This window comes from Triturus cristatus, chromosome 6 (assembly GCF_964204655.1).
Source record: "Triturus cristatus chromosome 6, aTriCri1.1, whole genome shotgun sequence".
Taxonomy (NCBI): Eukaryota; Metazoa; Chordata; class Amphibia; order Caudata; family Salamandridae; genus Triturus; species Triturus cristatus.
Genome location: NC_140589.1, coordinates 1,644,592,424 through 1,644,616,163, shown reverse-complemented (window position 1 = coordinate 1,644,616,163; position 23,740 = coordinate 1,644,592,424). Strand labels below are relative to the sequence as shown.

At 43.4% G+C, this 23,740-nt stretch overlaps 1 long non-coding RNA gene across 1 annotated transcript in view; it reads right to left on the bottom strand.

Moving 5' to 3' along the window:
- LOC146821755 (uncharacterized) overlaps nt 1-23,740 on the bottom strand; it is a 304,786-nt gene that overhangs the window by 51,471 nt on the left and 229,575 nt on the right. The window contains exons 3-4 of the long non-coding RNA XR_014962767.1: nt 14,039-14,140; nt 8,620-8,710 (exon numbers count right to left, since the gene is read on the bottom strand). This is a non-coding gene — a long non-coding RNA (uncharacterized LOC146821755). The remainder of the gene's footprint in view (nt 1-8,619; nt 8,711-14,038; nt 14,141-23,740) is intronic.

Below are 23,740 nucleotides of genomic sequence, written 5' to 3'. Positions count from 1 at the left end.
ACACCTTCCGCTAAATAGCTTAGGTTGTAGAAGGAATAATATGTGTTAACCCGTTAGTTTCCAACACCTTTCCATAAATGCCTTAGATTGGAGTGTGAATAGTAATGTTGGTGTTTTTGGAGTAGAACATAATGACTAAAATGGTTTCCATTGAAGTGAGAGTTCTATTTTGTAGCATTTGTTAATTAAAGCTCATTGGAAGTATTAATGCAAACTTGTAAGTATTGCATTTTCACATGCGTTATTAATATTGACATGTTTTACACAGAAAAGTACATAACATAGTTTATTATTGTATTTTTATTTGTGCATTTCATTGTATTTATATGTTCATATTTTTTAAACACATGTATATTTTTGAAATATAACAAAATTATTTTAAACAACATTGTTTATACATGTTCGAAGTACGAAATACGAAAATTGATATTTTGCATTTTTTAGTTTTTATAAATTTGGAACAGTTTTTTCATATTATTTAAGATAAAAAAATTCTAATACATTTGATATGCTTTTAAAGGATATTATAAACAATACTATATGATTATATTTGTTGTTTTTACAGTATTATTTATTGTATTATTTTTATGTAGTCATTAAACATTTATGTACAGCTTTGATATGTTTAGAAACATTTTTAACATAAAAATGATATTTTTAACAATTTGTCTTTAAAGTCCCATTCTTTTTGATAGGGAAATATTCTTCTTTTTGCTTTTATTCAACAGCCATTTTATATTACCACTATGGGGCAAGGTCAGAGGCTTTCCGACTGACATTAACGGTTTCAAATCTGACTGCCAAGGTGGTCGGAATTAAAACCGGCTGGTCATTCCAGCTGGCTTCCGACAGCCTCAAGGAGACCGTCGACCAGTTGGAAGAGGCACTTAATCCCTATACAACGGCGTTTGCACCGTCAGGATTACGATGTCGGTTTCCGACAGGCTTTCCATATCGGGCTTTCTGGCATGGAAAGCCTGTCGGAAAGTGACTTTGGGGGCCCCTGCCAGGGCTCCCTTCTCCCTGCGGCCTCCGGTTGGGAGGCAATGGGCCACCTATGCTGCCCCTGTGTTAATCCCTGCACCATGTGGCAGGCACCTCAATGCACGTCAAGGTTCCTGCCACACGGTGCAGGGATTAACAGAATCTCCCATTTCTCTATGGGAGCTTGTGCTATGGCTGGTTTACGGCCGCAGCACAAGCTCCCATAGAGAAATGGGAGTATGCAACCGCACCATGTGCGGCCGCATGGTAATACCATGGTTGGGATCGTCGACCAGAGGTCAGTCGGTCCCGAATCCGTGATGATGTCGGTCGGAGGCAACACCGACCAACATCATAAACAGGGCATAAGTGTACTTTTTTTAGTCTATCCTGTAATTCTTTGTCTGGTTTCCATCTATCCCTGTCATTTGTCATCCGGTTTCCTGGGAGTGAGCCATGGTTACCTGCTGCAGATCACAGGACAAGCTAAGATCTTTTAATAGGCATTTGGGAGCAGAACTAATTATTGGTAGTTATATTGTTAGTTTTTATTTTTGAGGTTTTTAATATGAGTTTGTGTTATTTTCTGTTGTAATGTTCTGTTTTAGGCCTTGGTTTGGTAGTAGTTTCCAGATAATTTAGATAATGTTATGGTATATTTTGTGTTTGTGATACTTGTAATGATATGTTTCTGTAGTATTTAAAAGTAGCGTTTTTGTGGGTGGATGGCGTATTTTATTCACAGGTTGATGGATCTACAGTTCTGGCAATGTGTGGATTTTGCCTTTTTCCTGTAGTATTTCTTTTTTTCTTTTTCTTTTTTTTAAGGATTCTTTATGACGTTGGATTGCTTTGTTGAATTTTACTTGGACCTAGTTCATTTAAAAAAAAAAAAAAAAAATTAGGATTTGATTTTAAAATGTTTAGTTGATTATATTTTGACACTATGAATAAGGACAAAGATCTGCAGCTACAGAATTGTATGTTTAGTTTAGTTAATTATTTGTAGGTGGAAAATATTATATTGTATTATGTATGTGTATTTGCTGTAATTGCAATGCCTTGTTTTACACTTCTATATGTTGCATATACTTGGTTCCATGTTTGGTTATTTCTAGCATTGATCTTTGTAGCTGTTGATTTTGAATTAATTAGTAAATATTATTTACATGTATCAGTCTTTTTTCTACTTTATTTATATGTTATTTTGACTGAGTAATTGTTTAATATTTTGTTTTAAAATATTTTATTTATGGTCGTGTGTACATTAGTTAAAGTTTGCTAGTTCCTGTGTAGGTAGTTTGATATTGCAGGGATTGCTATTATTTCTATTAGTGTATTTTTTATTGTTTATAAAGATTCTAACTTCACAATGTTGCATCCTTAGTTGTTAATAGCGTTGTTTTTGGCAGGGTTTCTATGAGTCTGTAAAGTATTGTTTGGGGTCTTTCTAGTGTGGCCTGGAAGGCATTGTGCCATCCTTCTACTGTGTATTTGGAATTTGGGTTGGTGTCTGTGTCCTAAGTGATGCAGTCTGCTAACCCAAGTGTCTTCAAAGTGGTCCATTAGGGGACTTAGAATGTGTTCATTTTGTAGGTAGAATGGACTTTCTATAAGGAGGTTGTAGTGGTTAGCTACCTCTGTTATAGGGACATAGGCTAGTGCAATCCATTTTTTTATTTCACAAGCAAATTAGCTGTTTGTTTCTTATTCTACATTTAGACCTTCATTACTGTGGCAGGAGGACCGCCAACGACAGGCTGCCCATCATCTTGGGCATGGGTCTGACCGCTGCATTACAATACAGCCGGTCAGACCACAGAGGTGGGGGTAGGACCGCCGTCTCTGACAGGATCAAAGATCCCATCGGGATGGCTGTCGGATCCTAAGCCCTAAAATTGGGCGGCCGCCATAGGGATTAGGATATCCCTTTCCACTGCCATAATAAATGCAGCTGGAAAGGGACTTTGGGTCCCCTGGCATGGCCCCCATCCACCCCTCGGCCTCCAGCATGAGGCCTGTCCCCCAAACATCCATGCACTGTGTGCCATACATCACATGGTGCCTGGCACACGGTGCATGGATGTTTAAAAACATCCCTTTTTCCATTGTGGCTCATGATGCAGCCCTTTTCTGGGCCGCAGTACAAGCCGCAATAGAAAATGGGAAATATCTGGCCGCCTACACGGTGGTCGCTTCCTAATCTGGCGGGTAGAACTGCCGACTAATTGTCAACCAGTCACACTCCCACTGCGATGGCCTCAGTGCAGAATGTTGGTGATGTCTCCAAATGCTTTTGTTAAAATGGTCGAAACAGCCTTGTATGGCTGTGTATGGTGTAGTTTAAGTATTGTGGCAATGGGGTGGGGGGTTGGGTTTTTTCACATTAATTACAACTAAGGGCCTCATTACGATGTAGGGGGGAGTTTCCTCCACCCGACACCGTTTCGGTCAAGGGACTAACCGACACCCGGTCAGCAGTCCCGGCCGACTAATTAGGATGCAACCGAACACTGTATGGTCGCACTCTGATACTTTACAATGAAAGCATGCATTCCAACCGGAATGCATACTCCCATTTTAAAAATGCAAGATGCAGTTCATCCCTGCTCCCTGTGGCCGTGTTAGAAAGGCTGGCACAGAAAGGCTGTCTCCACCCGACATCAAAAGAGCCAGCCTTTTTTGATTACTGAAAGTATTCCGTATGTGGAGCGTAAACGCCATGAGCGGTGCCTCGGCTCCGCATAGGGCGCATACGCTCTGCGATTGGAGAGTATGCACTCAGGTTGGAATTTCTGGAAACGGACCAGAACCCATTCTTTTATACAGGAAATGGCATACAGGAATTGATAGGCAGGAAATACATCACAGGAAGTAGCCGGCAGCCATTTTCTGCTCATTTTGAGTCGTTCTCTATCACAGATCAGACCCTCTGCCATACTGCTGCTCAGTACAACCTAATTACCTCCAACTTGGCTGAGGGATATGAGGAGAAAGCAACCCCTTTCACTGGAAGGGAATTGGATATCCTAGCAGAGGGGGTGCTTGGAAAATTTCGTGAGCTGTATGGGGGGGCCTGAGGACCAGTTGAGCATTGCAGAGTTTGCCAGTGGTCCACCATTGGGGAGCGCTGCAGTGCAATGGGCGTCTATTCCCCGTGGGGTACGACATGCTGTAAGTGCTGGGAGAACCTAAAACGCTGGGCCAGGAACAAGGCCTAGGAAATCTTGGGCCAGTCCTCCCAGCACCATGTGCACCGGCCCACCTATTGCCACTCTACATGAGGGTCCTAAGGGCAGCATGGCCGACCCTCCATGCTCAGCTGGAGGAGCATGAGCAGCAGAGAGCTGGTAAATGCATTAACTGAAATATGTGTCCGAAAGTATGATGTCAGGGATGACGGAGCTGCACCATCATGTGTCCCATACCACAATGTATCTATTCTGTGCACATGAAGCAGTCATTATAAGGCCAAAGGTTCACTGTAGCACAAAGAATGCACTGAGCAGAGTGCATTCTGGGTGTGGTAGTTTTTGTGTGCCACCGGGGAATACAGCCACACACATGCATTTGGATATAACATTGCACTGCCAGCACCATTAGCAGTTAACCAAGGGCATTATAACGGATTTGTGCATTGGGTGAGGAATGGTACAGACACTGTCTAGTGTGTGGGTGAAAGGCCAATGGCTGTTGGATGCTGTGACTTGCATTGCCTTTGGTGATATTGGCTTCTGATTAAGATAGATCATCATGTGCCATGGAGTTAAGACTGACTTTGAGATCCTTGTCTCACTCTTAAGTGATACCAACTTCTCTAAGTGGGTACACATACAACTGTCTTCCCAACAGTGGCTTGTATGTCATCTGCCCAGTCAAGGTAGCTATAACAACAAGCCACATTTGTTCACCAGGGTACAGCACTACATGAGCAGTATTCGAAGGCAAAATGTGACACTATGCTGTCTGCTGTTGTGAGGGAATATCAAAAAATTGCCAGACTCCCCACGTAGCAAAGCTAATGTCCCAGCACCTATTTGGAATATGTACACCCATATCTGCATTTGACAATTCTACACAGCATATGACATTTCTTAGAAAGTGTAGCAGTGCAGAGACTCCATATCACAGGACCATTCCAATGCCGTCTGTACTGTCTCAGATCTCCTTTTGTAGACTGGAATTGGAAGATGTCTATGTAGCAATGACAGGAAACATAGATTACAAGAATGCAGAACTTGAGGATTGGTCAGTACAGAAGTGTAAGCTATCAAATTTCAAGTAAGATGGCTATGTGAAAGTTAAATCAGGACATCAAAGTGAACATACACGTACTTTAGGCCCACAATCACTTATGTTTGTATAATGTGACCAGAGGAGAACAAAGTTTCCCTTGCTTCATGTAGTTATGTGTGCCGTTCTGATGTGTACAACCACTGCATTATGATTTGTCTTCCATTTCAGTGGGCTCAGCTGGCCAAGAGGACCAGGACCAGGACCCGGGTCAGAGCAGGACTTTGTTGTGGCACCGGTGGCTACAAACTCTCTCCACAATGGAATAGGAAAGGGAGGAGGTGAAGGTGGAGGGGGGGGCCTTCTACTTCAGAAGGCAGGGGAATTGTGCCCACCTGGACTGAGCTAGACCCCCACCTCAAGTGCTATGGACCGGGTGGAGTTTGAGGAGATTGTAGGGGGTGGTGAAGAACTGGACACCTCTGGCTGGGCGGAAGAAATTGACTCTCCCCCTGGATATTCACAACTTTATTTTGGTGAAGTGTCCCCGGGACGGGCCACAACACACCCTGGGCCTGCCATAAACCCCTCCCTGACTCTAGAGGCCCCAATTTCATTGGGGTCTCCAGCTGCATCCCCTGCCACTAGTCCCCCTCCAAGTGGCTGCAAGGAAGACCCCATCAAAGGCTCCAACCCGAGACACCACAACCCTCATGTCCTGTCCCACCCAAAACCCTCCCTGTGTTGAAACTCCTGTGGCTGCACCCCAGGAAGTGAGGGGGCATGTGAGGGTCAGCCATACATATCCTCTCAAATCATGGTGCAGATCTACACTGAAGTGGGTATGATGCAAGAGGAACTTGTAAGATCTATGGCCACCCTCACTGCCAGTGTCACTTCCTTGGGTGCAGCCATGTTGTCTGTCCTAGCACAATGTTCTTCCCAAACCACCCTCAATGTTTCCCCCTGTACATTGCCCCACACAACTCCCCCTACACTCCTCGTGTATCCCAACCCCGTGTGGTGCCTGGTCCTGTAACGGCCAGCCAGGAGACTGCTTCGGATTCAGAGGATCTGAACATTGTGGAGATAGAGGATGACCAGAAGGACTGTTGACTTGGACTTTGTTTTGGACATTATTTTCCCGGACACTATTTTCCTTTGAACCTTGTATATGGACTGGTTCCCCTGACACTTACTGACGTGCTTAGTTTGTGTTGCCCTCCCCCTCCAAGTCTCCTAGTCCTTTCTGTTTAAAGAACATTATCTGCTTTCCTTTCTCCCTTCCAAACGGACTGAATAATTTTTCTCAAAAGGTTTACTTTACATAAACTTATTTTTTGGATCAAACTTTCTTTATCTCGTTAACTTCATTCTAAATGTCATGTTCAAAGTATGGACATATACCTTGGGAGTAGTTATTCTCTCTGCACATGATAGCTGTTACACTTTTACATGTGCCACTCACACACATTCATCTTCACATCTCTAGGCCACCACAAGGGTAAATTGTTGGGAATCAGCACATAATACACAACTTAGTCTTGAGTTGTGAGGACATTCATCTTTTATTTACACATGTCCATGATGATATTTCTTCCTGTGCTCAGGAGGGATGGTGTTGCGACTTTGCAAAGTTGTTGGTGAGGATCACTGTGAATAAGTGCATTGGTGTTGTGGCCAAGGTGCAAGTTGGTGTGGTGCATCTACCTGTACAGGCGGAAGTTCCTGGACAAGGGCTGTTGGTGTCTGTACAGTTGGTGGAAGTGCCTGAACAGGGGTGGTGTTTGTGCAGGTTAGAGGAGTGCCTGGACAGAGGGTGGTGGTGGATGTGCAGGTGGGGAGTTCTTGGGCAGGGGGTGGTGGTGTATATGCTGGTGGGGGAAGTGCCTGGACAGGGGGTGGTGGTGAATGTGCAGGTGGGAGGAGTGCATGGACAGGGGAGAGAGGTGGATGTGCACTCTTGCTGTGAGCCAGTGCAGTTTGTGGTACCGGCATGTGGGTGTGGTGTGCTGCAGGTAGATGTGTTGGCTCCCCTCCCTGCGCTTACCTTGAAGTGAGACTTTGGATACGTTTCAGCATGCCCTCCGTAATCTTCATTGGCCAAGGCATGGTTTAATGCACTCTCCTACCTATGGATGGTTACAATGTCATTGCTCTTCTTGGACATGTCTTGCCGGGGTCAGTCTGTCCACCACTGAGTGACTTGCCCCATGTCCTGCAGTGTCTCGGACATGTCTGACAGGGTAGACCCTATGGCACAAATGTCCTGCCTCACATTAGCCTGCTGTTGGAAGAAGTCCTCCTCCCAGTGACCACCATGGCCATCTGGTAGCCACCTCTGCTTTGGGTGACCATGGCTAAGACCTCCATGTCCAGCAGCAGGAGGGAGGGTGGCAGGTGGGAGTCTGTAGATAGGAGATTGGTGCCCAGGGGATACCAGCACCACACCAGGGGTGGTAACTACCTCAGATGGAGGAGAAAATGCCAGGGAGGTACTGTATAGGGAGGAGTGTGTAGGAGAACCACCAGGTCTGGGCTGGATGTGAGAGCAGTGAGGGAGTGAGCTCTGTGTTGGGGTGTGTGAGAGATGTGGCTTGTTAGTGCTATGCTGAGGACCGGCAATTGTGAGTTTTTGATGTTAAGGGGACTTTGCTGGGTGGAGGGGGGTGGCCTTGCACATCTTGGCGAGTGTGACAAATGACCTGGTCAGGGCATTTGACTAGTCATCCTCTATGAGAAGGGCCAGATAGTCTCCATCATCTTCCACTTCAGCAGCCTCCTCTGGTACTTCCTCCTCCTCCTCCTGTGCTGTACTTGCGGCTGAAATTACACCTTGCAAGAGTAGTGGATTCTCCCCTTCGATTGCCTGTCGCCCACCACTAGTGGAAGGTTCATTCTCCTCATTGTCCTCATCACGTGGAAGACAGGGGTGGCAACAGGATAAGTAATTGACCCAGTATATCATGTGGTGCAACACAAGGGCTGATTCTACTATACTTTGCATCAACTGATGATGCACATACGACCTGGTTTGGGTACACCTACACTTGACAGCTCACACCATAGCGCTAAGGTGCGGAATCAAGATGTACAATGCACAAGCTAACTACAGCCACAGCTCTGTGTTGGTTTGCAATCCCCCCTGTGTTGACTGGGGAACCTGGCTCCTCATAGGTGTAGCTGAAGAAGCAGTCTCAGGATCCAGCAGCTTGAAAGGGAAGTGACACTATACTTAATGATTTCCATGACTAATATGCTAACAGGGACACGTGGCACAACATAACTGAAATAGTATGACTTTTTACACACCAACTACAGCCAGATGTTATGCAGAAGGGGATTTGGATATTTGGAAGGATTTTGGACTCCATAATAGGAAAGATTTTATGACACACTTACCTGATGGACAGAGTGGGTTTCACTGCTAAAGCCAGGATGTCTTGCATACCCCAGGATGATGTCTGTAGCACTGATGGATTCCTGCCAGTAGCTGTAATGAGACATATATGGACATATTTACTTACACAGCATGATAGCAATGAGTTAACATGTATATGTCATTGTCATCGACGATTGATCTGCTATTTCTGTCCAGTGGGCCACATGTGTACCTCCTCAACTTTACATGTGGGCTCCTGGTCACTAGCAGCAGTTGCCGGCTGTTACCTCCACATAGCTCTGACATCAATGAGATATCACGTTAACAGACAAACATTTATGAAAAGGTAACTGATATTTGAAGGAAGGGGATAATTATGGAGAAGGCCTCTGACTAGCTTTGGTTAAACCTCCATTGTTAGGCCAATCATGCCTCATGAGTATGATGTTTTCTGTGCACTTCTTCATGCAGATCAGTTTTAAATTTGCACATCTGATCATATCATTACATTGGAGAGTTAATATGTGATATGTCCAATAGTCAGGTACATATTGTGGCACATTTGTGCTTCCCTCCGCATTAAGTCACAATGCCCATTTAGGACTGGGAGATCACTAACCCTGGGCTTCGTGCTCCACTTCGCCCACGGAGTGCACGTAGCGCTGCCTGCTTCGCCGTTTTCGAAGTATGCGTAGCAGGCAGCACTACGTACACACCGTAGCGAAGCAGAGCTGCCCGCCACCTGCCTCCCGCCCGCCCTAATTTAAAAATAATTTAAAGAAGGGTAAAGGTAAATAAACCTCCTTACCTTCAGCGCGGCATCCCGGGGCTCCCTCTTCTTGCAGACAGTAACTTCTTCATGCAAATGCGCATGCGCGGACGCCCGCGCATGCGCATTTCTCAAGAGAAATGCGCATGCGTGGGCTTCCGCGCATGCTTATTTGCGTGAAGAAGTTACCGTCAGAAAGAAGAGGGAGCCCCGGGACACCGTGCTGAAGGTAAGGAGGTTTATATGTACTTTTAACCTTCTTTAAATTATTTTTAAATTAGGGTGGGCGGGAGGCTGGCGGCGCGTAGTGGGGCTACGCGGAGCGCGCGAGTGTGCGTAGATTTTGCCACACTACGCGCTGCTCCACGTAGCCCCACTACGCCCACTACGCTCAGGCCTGGAGATCACACCTTTGTTATGTTCAATCTTTGTGTGTCATCTGTTCCCATTATACATGTGCAACATCATGGTAAAAATTTAGCTGTTAATGGATGATGTTTTGTCCAGCACACATCCTAACCTCATGTATTACCCTGTCACTTATATATATGGGAATGCAGTGGTAGAGGAGGCAAGCAGAGATAAATATTGTGGTGAAGTGTAAAATCTTGGAAGTTTTCCGCCTACACTGGATTTGTCTGCAGTTCAGCCTCCTGATAGATATGTTTCTCTTCCTCTACATTCACCTTCGCAGCCAATACACCCCTCACAAAACAACACAAACTATCTGGCATCAGTGCAACCCTCATCCACACCAATTTCCATACATTGTGATCCCTGGGATTTTCAATGAGAGTTTTCAGATCATTTACTTATAATCCAGTTGTGGCTACTTCCCTTCATATCACATAATGTAGTCTATTATGAACGTACTGCACTCACTTGCCATACATTTGGCATCATCCTTTCAATAGCCCCCATGGTGTGATATGGAATGCGTTAAAATGCCATATGTTGGCATATTGTGATTAGGGACAACAGTGATGCGGATATGAAATCCACATTTTATGAGCATGAGCATTCAGGTACATGAATCTTGGGTTTACTTATCAGGGTCCCAAATCTGCCCAGTGTGTGGTTACTGACCAGATGTCACAGCCAACCTTGTAGCAGATGTCACTGTGGGGCCTGAAATCCTGTAAAACATAATTTGCCCTACAAAGAAATATGTGTCTGCCTGTCAAAATTCCAGTCGCCACATGTGATGCACTCGATTTCAGAGTTCAGTTCACAGTTCTAGCACTGTCGTTGGAATACAGATGATTCACAAAGGTAAACTGAGATGAATATCTAACTTTAAATCTTTCAATATTCACATAGGGCATTTACTTCTTCTAAATGTGCTTTCTGAATAAAGAAAGTCGTAAAGTTAGGCTTTCGTCTCAGTTTACCTTTGTGAATTGGGCCCAATATGTCCATCTGTTGTCTGCTGACAATGTAGGCTTTTGGAGCCTCTTCTGGCCAGATTTACCTACCAGGTGGTGAGGGCGGTATGGCTTACTGTGGATGATATTGTTTACGCCCAGCAGATGCAGGGACCTCTGCTACAGTAAATGACTGAACTCTAGCTGAATGTGTCAATAAAAAAGTCAGCAAAGCAAAAATGTACATGTACAATTTGTCAGATTTTTCCTCAATGCATCTACATGCTAACAGTAATGCTCAGTGTAAGCCGTGGCCGGTGCAGGTAGGAACAGTGGGGAGATAGGTGGTTCATGGGGGCGGGGGAAATTATCCAGATGATGGAATGGGTTGAAAATCAATTTCAGATGAGAAAGAGAAAAACAATAATCTCTCACCTTGTGCTCGGTGATGTGGCGAGAGCAAGGTAAGTGGTTTGGATTATTCTTTTTATTTTATTTTCCCTACTGCATTGTCTGTCCGATTTTCCCTGCACTCCCACCACCCCCTCTTACCTTCACCTGCTGCGCTGGATAAGTGGAAGGGGAACTTTGCCTATTGCTATATAGCAGTGTTAGGTATATAAGCCAGCAGTGCTGGGCCCATGTTTTTGATAGTGGGATTGGGATTTGCCATTCCCATCTCCAAGGATTCTTGGACTGGTGTTGCAATGTACAGAGGGAGACACATGAGGCACTGGCTCACTATGGGGGTCATTACGATGAAGTCCATCCGTCATCGTCCCGGTGACGGGGACCACCCGCCTATAAGGCGGAGGTCCCACATACCAAATTACAATGCAGCCACCACCACAGCGGCTGCAGAATGTCATTTTTTCCATTGCGGCGAGTGCTGCTGGCTGCAGCACCCGCAGCAATGGAAAAAAAGGCAGGTTTTACATTTCCCTGCACTACGTGGCAGGCACCATGCAGTGCCTGCCACATGGTGCAGGGAAATGTAGGGGGTATGGTGCCCCTCAAGTTCAAAACAAAAGTGCTCCTACACATGGGGGGCCTGCGACAGGCCCACAAAGTCAAACCCCGTCAGCTTTTCCACGGCAGTGTAACCACCATGGAAAGGCTGGTGGGGATCCAGAATCCAAATCTGGTGGGCAGTGCCTGCACATTAACCACCACCATTATGTGAATGCGGACGGGTCCGACAGGCAATCGTAACGATTGCCTCTGTCGGACCAGTGGCGGATGGGCTTTCCGTCAGCCAGGCACACTGCCCGCCATTCTAATCTGGCAGGCAGAAAAAGGCCTTATGATGGCGGTGAACTCACCACCGGCAGCCTGCCTGTGGCGGGTTCACCGCCATCGTAACAGGCCCTATGCTTTATATATACTTGGGACAACTTCCTTAGTCACAATTGTACTGCAACTCAGACTGATATTTCATATAAATGTTCTGGTCATCACATTTACCTGGTACCACATTGCGGACACCACTCACAGGCAGCCCATGGAGCATGTGGGGGTGTATCGTGTTGAGGATATTATCCTCTAGTGGAGTGAGATAGAGGTGGGGTCAGGATCGTACACCAGGGGAAATTCTGTCCAGCTCAATTCTGGTATACTTCTTCTTCGCCCGCCTCTTCTCTTCTTGCCACTTCTTTTTGATGCCAGTGACAGTGTGGACATCCTCCCCCAGTGCTGTGACTGCAGTGGCTAAATGCTGCCATAGGGATGTCTTCTGTGTGCCATTGGTGCTGTAAGGGGATAAACCATGGAGCCGTTTGTAGTGCCTCACAATGAACTCCAAGATCATGGTGGTCTCCTCCTCTGGAAAAATGTTCTTCCTCTGTTGAAGCATTTTCCTGAAGTGAAGTACAGAACAGTCAAGCAGTCCCTGGATGCATGCTTTCAGGTCCAGGGAGGGCCTGGCCTTGCAGTTCAGGCTGGACTATTCCCATGAGGAGCAGGGTCAAGGCTGATTTGCATATGGGTGGGTCCAAACTGGAATGGCGTGGTGAGCAAAATAACGATGGATAAAACCCAGATCTGTGACTGGGGGTGCATGTTTGACAGTGTTCAACATTATCTACATCATCTATTTGTATTGCAGGTTGAGGGATAGCCAGCAGGGCCTGATTTGCATCTAGGCCCTGCGTCCAACACCTTCAACACAGGCGGCCCCATGCCTGGCATGAAGCAGGGCCTGACATGGAATTGGCTGTGGGGCTAGGTCCTGTGTCTAATCCTCACATGCACAGCCAGGGGTGGCATAGGGCCTGGAAGTCATTTTAAGTAAAGCAGAGCTACTGATTTTTTTAAAAAACTCAGAACATCAAAATATAAAAAGTGGGACTATTGGCTTTATGAAGGGGTCAGGATATCAACATATATAAATCACATTCATTGTTTTCATCAAAAATGGACCAATAAGTAAAATGAAATGTAATTTCAATTAATTCACACAGTGCAATAGTTAATAAAAGTAATTGTTATTAAAAATTTAATAAAGTTATATTTTAAAAAAATCAATGTGCCTTTGAATTTGGGTTTTTTCAAGCTACAAAATGCAGCCAAAAAACCCACCATAAGGTGGCTCTGCACTCCAGTGGAAGAGCATAGAACTCCAGCTAGTAGTCCTTTAAAAAATGCAACATGTTCTCATGGGATCATGGATTTAATGACCCAGGAGAATTACCGTTTTTTTAATGTTTCTAGGGGAGCTTCTACACTCTGTGCAGGCCCCATCAGAACATTAAAACAGTTTGGTGGTGCCCCTGCCTCCAATAGTGGCATCACTAGCAAGGAAATATATTCTTTCTATATTCTTTCAAAATGATGTTGGGAATTATGGGGTGCTCCCTAGTTGGAGTAGAGAACAATAAATGAAAGGCTTGGGTTGCTCATTATTATTCACTTTTTCCTTTTTTTTGTTTTTTGTTGCTGTCCAATTCCCACCCAGGAAATCCACAGATTTTCTTTTCATGCTATATTGATGATATTGTCTTATATAACATGGTACTATGTTTGACTGACAACTTTTATTTGACATTTACTATGACATTCAGTAAATACAAAGATCTTTGAAATATAAGATTGGAAGTGAGGGAGAAATGTCTAATAACCTCCCTATTCAGAAAGAACACTCCAGGAAATCTGATGTTCCATGCAAGAAGTATCTGTCTACAAAAGTGAAATGGAACGTTCCATATATAGGGAACTGGTGAGACTCAAACAAAACTGCCACTCTGATAAGAATTTTTTAGTTGCCCAATAATTTACATTGCTGGTTTCAAGGAGAGAGGTTATACTTACAAGGTCATACATACAGCAGCCAAAAGAGCCAAAGCAGTCACAAGAGATGGTCTGCTGTACCAAGAAGAAAGAAAATCTGTGAAATTGGAAGCATCTCTCAATCTAGAGAAAGGAAAGGACACAGATAAAATAAGAATTATTACCACTTTTAATAGTTATTTGGATAAGGTGAAGAAAATATTGACTAAGAATTGTGAGATCCTTAAGGATGAGAAGACCATAACTGGAACACCCACAGCCGAAGCAGCTTGCTTATTTTTCAGTGCTCTGAGAAGGAGTGCCCCCAATGCCCTTCATTAGCTAACTTAAAGATATTTGAATGCATGGTGGTCTCCCAATCTGAGCAGGATCACCACTAGCATGTTTTAAGTGTTGTGGTGAGATTCAGTGAATACAGCAGCACTGTCAGAAATAACCCAGTGATTCTTGGGGTATGTAGAACATGATCCTCGGACAATTGGTTAACATTTCTTAATCATTCCTAGAGCTGGAGCTTTTGCACTTCAGCTTGAGAATACAATGACCCCTTGCAGTTGGTTTCATGGTTGCATTATGTGGCTTGAAATGTGTAAAAGAAAGACTCTGGCACTTTTTAATGTTGCTTTCATTATAAATGCTTTATTAAAAAATTATTTACAGACATTCTCCTTTAAAAAAATGATAACTCTCGCCATCACCATGCACTGCTGATTGTTACACATGTTACATCACTCATGGCATGTTCTATGACATCATTGATAACATCACTGTTGACATCCGAAATTACATCACTGATGACAACACTATGCATAGTGGGGTTCAAGTTACTGTCTGTTAGTGAGTTAACTATGACTGGTGAATTTCAGTGGTTTTGTTCTTTAAAATGGTATGTTTTAACTGGATTATATATATATATCCAAAATTTCACCAAAGTAATTTGACGCACTCTCAGAGATCAAGTTGTGGTGTTGAAACGCGTAGCGGTTGACAAGATTAAATTTATGGTGTAGCAACTTGACCTCTGAGAGTGCGTCAAATTACTTTGGTGAACTTTTGGATATTCATATCCGGCTTTGGGTTTCGCCGGTGGACGCATCACCTGACTGTGGGACTGATCCCAGGAGAACCCAATTGGCTTTATTTGTATATATATATATATATATATATATATATTATCTACTGGCGGTCGCCAGTAGATAGTTATAGTTAGGACCCTCTTACCATAGGAAATCCGCAACATTCTATTTTGAATAACTTTGGCGCCGGTCGACGAATCCTCGCGAAATTTTCAAAATAGGTGGGGCATTGAGCTCCGCTCCTACCCTGAAAGTCTCGGGGGGATTCGTCAAGCGGGGGCTGAGATAAAAGGAGGGTCCCAAAACGCGTTTTTCCCATGCATTTTTCCATAGGACCTTTAGACAGAGCTACAGCCCGAACGGCTGAACAGAATTTAAAGAAATTTGGCAGAGAGGTAGTCCTCAGGTCAAGGAAGTGCCTTTTGTAGGTTTGGTGTAAATCTGTTCAGTAGATTCTGAGAAAATAGCCTTTAAAACAATATATATATCTGAGCCAGCTTACGGTGCGCTTACGGTGCGCTTACCGTACGCGTACGGTGACGTGCGCGAGCGCAATTCTGATTGGCTCTTAGATCTTAGTAAACATTCGAATCGGTCGAAACCAGGAAGCGGCGGCCGCCATTTTGTGTGTTTCACTCAGGAAAAAAAGGGTGATAACTTGAAAAGGGGGCAAGGAATAGAGTTACAGACCCCATAACATTTAAAAGGGGGTCAAAGAAGGACAGAAAAGTAAAAAAAAAACATTTATTAATTTTAAAAAAAAATCGCGGGGTACGCGTACGGTAAGCTCAACGTACGCGTACGGTAAAAAAAAAAAAAAAAAGAAATGAAATGCAGATTTAAGTGTTTAGATATTAGGGGGCTCTAAAAAGAGCCGTTGTGTTTATGAAGTGATTTTTTATTGGTACCTACAAGTAAGTACCGATGCAGAGTCTAAGGTTCAAGAGGAAGTCTCTGTTCCCTTCATCATTGAAGTGCACACCATCTCCTCTATAAATGTCTTGCATGTCGTAACGCAAGTTGTTGTGGTAAATGGAACCCATACCATAGTCTCGGAGGAAAGCAGAAACAGATTTGTTGACGTGCTTTCTTGCTTTGTCAATCTGTGGACAGAAATGATTGGACCAGTTCCATTTTTGCCTTTGGCATATGTTAGAAAACGCAAAGGCAGTTTTAGGGAAAAGTGAAAACAGTTGTGCAAAGGTCTCCTTCATAAGCATTTCCAGACCTACCCCAGTCAAAGTGCCTAGGTCATTGCCACCACAGTGCACTAATATGAGGTCAGGGTGTTGGATTTGCATGAAGGATTTCACCAATGGCATCAATTGGTGCCACTTTAACCCTCTCTGACCAATCCATTTAATGTCTACATTTGGCAAAGCAAGGTCTCTCACCATACCTGTTTTCTCTGCATACTTTTCACTCCAGAAGACATAGCTGTGCCCTACAATCCACACTGCGAACATCTTCAAAGGAGAACTGGATGCACTCAGGAGGTGTAATTCAGTAGAATGGTAAAAAGAAATGAAAGACAGTTTGGAAATGGAGGCATACATATATATATTTTTTTTTTTAACTGATTGGCTGTTTCATACCATTGTAGAATAAAAACTAGGCTGTATGTGTAAATTTATAGAAGCATGTTTTGTATTGGTACAGAAAAATGTGTTACCAAAGAACAGTACTATGGATTTGCTGTTAGGTTTGAAAAGTCAAGCACTCCTGCTCTTTGGAAATGAAACATTGTTTGGTGAACTTCTGACCTAACTCTGCACAGCAGTGTTTCAAGAGCTGTTGCTATGGTAGCAGGCAGAAGTCAAGTTGGGGGAAGGGTACTAGGCAGAAGTCAAGTTGGGGGAAGGGTACTTTTGGAAAAGGGAAATGTGTGATTACATTTGAAAAAAGGGGGAAGCACTGAGATTTGAAACTTACATGTATATGTGTGGAAAAAGAGAGGGAAAGTTTGCCATTATCTGGTTCTGCTGAGAGGAGAGAGGTGTACAGAACAGAGATCCTGGCTCTGATAATCTGCTGTTTGAGTGCCACATTTCTTTCACAACTAACTAATTTTAAAGGTGAGTTTAGAGTTTGAGAGGGGATGTATATGGTAAATTAAGAAATTAATAATAGAAATGGAATTCGTTTTGTTGAAGTTGTGTTTATCATTTTCTGTTTTGGGAGAAATTTAAATGTGAGGAACATGTAAAATAATATGGACTATGTTTTCACGATAAATTAAGGTGTACTGGTATAAATAAGGAATACTTTAAGGGTTTGAGGTTGCACTCAGTAATGCAAATACATTCAGCATCAGTAAGGCTGGTTGCCCTTGCTGGAGTGTAGTCAGTCACCCAGGCTACACATGTTGTTGGTCTCAGAAAGCTGTTTGGTATTGCTCTGGTGATTTTACATTTGCATTAGATGGAAAGGGGGAGGTATTTTTTTCTGCAGAAGCAGACTCTTAGCACACAGCCAGCTGCATATCCTGTGGAATCATGCATAGTATTCACAACCGAGTGGGGTTTGAGGTTTCAGTCAGTAATGCAAATACATTCAGCATCACTAAGGCTGGTTGCCCTTGCTGGAGTGTAGTCAGTCACCCAGGTTACACATGTTGCTGGTCTGAAAATGTTGTTTGGACATGTTGTTTTTTAAGAATCTGAAAAGTGGATTCATAATGTGTCAGACTGTAAAAGTACTTATCACTTGCCAAAAAAAAGAGTAGTAAGTGTGCTTTGAAATTGGCAAAGAAATTTCGTTTTTTGACTAATATGAAAACATGACTCTGTGTGCAAATAGGAATTACAGGCAGAGATTTATTGCGTATTGCTCTGGTGATTTTACATTTGCATTAGTAGGAAAGGGGGAGCTATTTTTTTATGCAGAAGCAGACTCTTAGCACACAGCCAGCTGCTTATGCTGTGGAATCATGCACAGTATTCACAACCGAGTGGGGTTTGAGGTTGCAGTCAGTAATGCAAATACATTCAGCATCACTAAGGCTGGTTGCTCTTGCTGGAGTGTACTCAGTCACCCAGGTTACACATGTTGCTGGTCTGAAAATGTTGTTTGGACATGTGCTTTTTTAAGAATCTGAAAAGTGGATTTAAAATGTGTCAGACTGTAAAAGTATTTATCACTTGCCTAAAAAAAGAGTAGTAAGTGTGGTTTCAAATTGGCAAAGAAATTACGTTTTCAGACTAATATGAAAACATGACTCTGTGTGCAAATAGGAATTATAGGCAGAGATTTATTGCGTATTGCTCTGGTGATTTTACATTTGCATTAGATGTAAAGGGGGAGCATTTTATTTATGCAGAAGCAGACTCTTAGCACACACCCAGCTGCTTATCCTGTGGAATCATGCACAGTATTCACAACCGAGTGGGGTTTGAGGTTGCACTTAGTAATGCAAATACATTCAGCATCACTAAGGCTGGTTGCCCTTGCTGGAGTGTAGTCAGTCACCCAGGTTACACATGTTGCTGGTCTGAAAAAGCAGTTTGGACATGTGCTTTTTGAAGACTCTGAAAAGTGGATTTAAAATGTGTCAGACTGTAAAAGTATATATCACTTGCCAAAAAAAAGAGTAGTAAGTGTGGTTTCAAATTGGTAAAGAAATTACGTTTTCAGACTAATATGAAAACATGACTCTGTGTGCAAAGAGGAATTACAGGCAGAGATTTATTGCGTATTGCTCTGGTGAATTTACATTTGCATTAGATGTTAAGGGAGAGCTATTTTTTTGTGCAGAAGCAGACTCTTAGCACACAGCCAGCTGCTTATCCTGTGGAATCATGCCAGTATTCACAACCGAGTGGGGTTTGAGGTTGCAGTCAGTAATGCAAATACATTCAGCATCACTAAGGCTGGTTGCCCTTGCTGGAGTGTACTCAGTCACCCAGGTTACACATGTTGCTGGTCTCAGAAAGCTGTTTGGTATTGCTCTGGTGATTTTACATTTGCATTGTGGAGTTATTTAATTATTAATTAATCTTTCGGAAACCAAAATGTTACAGAGAATCGGTGAGATCTGTACAATTTAAATTTTGGAATTTTATTGGAATAACATTGGAAATTTAATAAAAAAAGAATTTTAAAATTACTATTTGGCCTAAAGGAAATGGAACCAGATGTATTGTGGAGTTATTTGAGATATATTTTTGTGATTATACTTCTGAAACAAAAATGTCAGACGGTATTTTAAAGAAATAAGTATTGATATTAGATGATATTTTTTTAGAATATTATGGATTTCTATAATGTTATGTTTAAGTGAGAAGAGATTCTGGGCTTTTTTAAAACAATCTTTGAGATTGTTATTTTTTTTTTGCCCGCTGTTAAATGATGAATGCAATTGCTTTCACAATTTATAGTGAAATGCAATATATTCTGAAAACAGCAAAAAAAAGGCAACATTTTTTTATGCAAAATATGTAAATATGTGTACTGTATTATAAAATGTTTTATTAAATATTAATACTTTTTTCTTTTTTTTCAGATTGAGATAGAAAATTTTCGAAAACTTGAACCATTTTTAAAACAATAAAAATTACATTTTAATTAATAAATAATTTTTTGAGTGGGTATGGTAAGTCAAAAATTTCATGGTCCCTTTTTTCCACTTCTCTACAATCACATTTTCAGTTTATCATTGTAGTCTCTCAAGGACCTTGTAATGTGATAATTGATTTTTAGAGTTTTTAAAAAAAAAAAAAAAAAAATTACGCGGACCGTACGCGTACGGTAAAAAAAAAATAAAAAAGAGTTTTAAAAAATATATAAAAAAAAGTTAAAAGGTAAGGTTGGCTCTTAAAAGAGCCGTTGTGTTCATGCAGGGACAGAGGAAAGAAAGAATGGGAATATTAGTCGGTACAACAAATGTGCTGATCTATTAAATTGTTCACTAGGGCAACACTGGTCTCCCTATGACAAATTAGATCATGACAAGTGGTGCACCGAATTAAAACCCTCGCAAACCGATGGTTGGTTTCCAGAGGACGAGAAAAAGGAGATGCTCCCCCCACAGATGAAGGGCTCAGCTGACCTACCGAAGATGGACTCGGCCCTGCAGATGATGGACCAGGCTGAGCTGCTGTGGATGTGCTTGGTTGACTTACTGAAGGGTTACCTTCAGTATGTCGAGCATGTGTCCTACCGTGTACATCTTGAAGGTGTCTCAACATGGTGTGATTCCCGAAGGAATACTTCTTGTTGGGATTCCCTCTTGAAAGTACACGGCCACAAAGCTTACAAGTCACTAAGGGTGCATTTACCTTTTTGTTGTCCTCTGGAAAAGAAAAATACTCCCATATGAAAGAGCTCTTTTGTTTCCTCCTTCTCTGCCTCAAGGTAGTGCTGCTAGCCTCACTCTCAGAAGAGTTCTGCTGTTCTGCCATCGTATCACAAAGACAACTCAGCTCCTTCTCCTAAGGGATCACAAGCAGAAATGAGGGGAATGGGTGTGGTGTAGGAGAGTTCTAGAACTGAAAGTAGTTTCAACCAATCAAAAGTTGTGTTTCTTGATCACATGACCCACCGTGCGCGTACGTTACGCTTACGGAGCGCTTACGGCAAAAGTACGCATGCGCGTAAAAAAGACACGCGCGCATGCGCAAAACAGGCACGCCCCTTCACTTCCGCGTAACATGCGCGTGCGGCGTACGCGTTACGCGCTGCGCGCGCGTGACGTACGTCTACGCAAATTGCGTAAATGAACGCAAACAGCGTAGAAATCTAACGTTATAAAAGCAAGACGTGCGCTTACCGTACGCGCACGTTAAAAAAATAATAAAAAAAAAAAGGGGAAAAAATAACACTATGTTATACTAATACATCTTACCTGTTTAGTTTAAAAAAATGGAAAAAATAAAAAATATATTGTAGAATTTTTAAAATTTAACCATAGTCTTTAAAAAAGGATAGAAAATTAAAATAAAGATATGTTAAAAAAAATGAAAAAAAAAAAAAAAAAAAAAAGAATTAGCATTTAAAAAACCTTGCAAATTCACTGAAAAAACCATGGGTTTCACACACGTTATAGTTAGGAATTAGCATTTAAAAAACCTTAGAAATTCAATGAAAAAACCAAAGGTTTCACACATGTTATAGTTAGCTGGACATTTCACTCGTAAAAAACCAATGAAATTCCCCCGTTATAGTTTGTTCAGCTAACTATAACTTGCGCGCCCGCAATGCACTACTGATGACGTCACATATTACATCACTCATGACATGGTCACTGACATCACTCATGACATCACTGATGACATCTCAAATGACATCACTGATGACATGCATATGGCAGCCTTGGGGGAGAGTACTATGTGCCTGCAACCATGAATAAAGCAACGGAGTTACTTACCATCAGTGTTGGCGTCTCTACAAGGGCAACCTTCTTGTGTACAGAATTAATTGGCGGCGCGCCTCGTCGCGGAGATGCCCCGCTGCTGTATCCTAGCGGACCTTCGGCACTCGGACTTGGGGTGCCGGCAAGGTGATGGTAAATCCGGCTATTCTTGTGTTAAATATGCAGGTACTTTGGATATTTCTCCTCGTAACCCACTTGGGGAGTTCAGACTTTATTTTCAAGCACTCTGAGCGGCAATCACTGTGAAATATGAATGGACTTCCATACCCAGAAATCATTGCAAATTACGTAGTCCCACATGGGCGGGGCGTATGGTTTTTAGTCCACATGGCCGCTGTGATTGCTGTGAAAACGCCAGTGAACAAGGGCATGGAGCCCGAAATGCATATGGCAGCCTTGGGGGAGAGTACTATGTGCCTGCAACCATGAATAAAGCAACGGAGTTACTTACCATCAGTGTTGGCGTCTCTACAAGGGCAACCTTCTTGTGTACAGAATTAATTGGCGGCGCGCCTCGTCGCGGAGATGCCCCGCTGCTGTATCCTAGCGGACCTTCGGCACTCGGACTTGGGGTGCCGGCAAGGTGATGGTAAATCCGGCTATTCTTGTGTTAAATATGCAGGTACTTTGGATATTTCTCCTCGTAACCCACTTGGGGAGTTCAGACTTTATTTTCAAGCACTCTGAGCGGCAATCACTGTGAAATATGAATGGACTTCCATACCCAGAAATCATTGCAAATTACGTAGTCCCACATGGGCGGGGCGTATGGTTTTTAGTCCACATGGCCGCTGTGATTGCTGTGAAAACGCCAGTGAACAAGGGCATGGAGCCCGAAATGCATATGGCAGCCTTGGGGGAGAGTACTATGTGCCTGCAACCATGAATAAAGCAACGGAGTTACTTACCATCAGTGTTGGCGTCTCTACAAGGGCAACCTTCTTGTGTACAGAATTAATTGGCGGCGCGCCTCGTCGCGGAGATGCCCCGCTGCTGTATCCTAGCGGACCTTCGGCACTCGGACTTGGGGTGCCGGCAAGGTGATGGTAAATCCGGCTATTCTTGTGTTAAATATGCAGGTACTTTGGATATTTCTCCTCGTAACCCACTTGGGGAGTTCAGACTTTATTTTCAAGCACTCTGAGCGGCAATCACTGTGAAATATGAATGGACTTCCATACCCAGAAATCATTGCAAATTACGTAGTCCCACATGGGCGGGGCGTATGGTTTTTAGTCCACATGGCCGCTGTGATTGCTGTGAAAACGCCAGTGAACAAGGGCATGGAGCCCGAAATGCATATGGCAGCCTTGGGGGAGAGTACTATGTGCCTGCAACCATGAATAAAGCAACGGAGTTACTTACCATCAGTGTTGGCGTCTCTACAAGGGCAACCTTCTTGTGTACAGAATTAATTGGCGGCGCGCCTCGTCGCGGAGATGCCCCGCTGCTGTATCCTAGCGGACCTTCGGCACTCGGACTTGGGGTGCCGGCAAGGTGATGGTAAATCCGGCTATTCTTGTGTTAAATATGCAGGTACTTTGGATATTTCTCCTCGTAACCCACTTGGGGAGTTCAGACTTTATTTTCAAGCACTCTGAGCGGCAATCACTGTGAAATATGAATGGACTTCCATACCCAGAAATCATTGCAAATTACGTAGTCCCACATGGGCGGGGCGTATGGTTTTTAGTCCACATGGCCGCTGTGATTGCTGTGAAAACGCCAGTGAACAAGGGCATGGAGCCCGAAATGCATATGGCAGCCTTGGGGGAGAGTACTATGTGCCTGCAACCATGAATAAAGCAACGGAGTTACTTACCATCAGTGTTGGCGTCTCTACAAGGGCAACCTTCTTGTGTACAGAATTAATTGGCGGCGCGCCTCGTCGCGGAGATGCCCCGCTGCTGTATCCTAGCGGACCTTCGGCACTCGGACTTGGGGTGCCGGCAAGGTGATGGTAAATCCGGCTATTCTTGTGTTAAATATGCAGGTACTTTGGATATTTCTCCTCGTAACCCACTTGGGGAGTTCAGACTTTATTTTCAAGCACTCTGAGCGGCAATCACTGTGAAATATGAATGGACTTCCATACCCAGAAATCATTGCAAATTACGTAGTCCCACATGGGCGGGGCGTATGGTTTTTAGTCCACATGGCCGCTGTGATTGCTGTGAAAACGCCAGTGAACAAGGGCATGGAGCCCGAAATGCATATGGCAGCCTTGGGGGAGAGTACTATGTGCCTGCAACCATGAATAAAGCAACGGAGTTACTT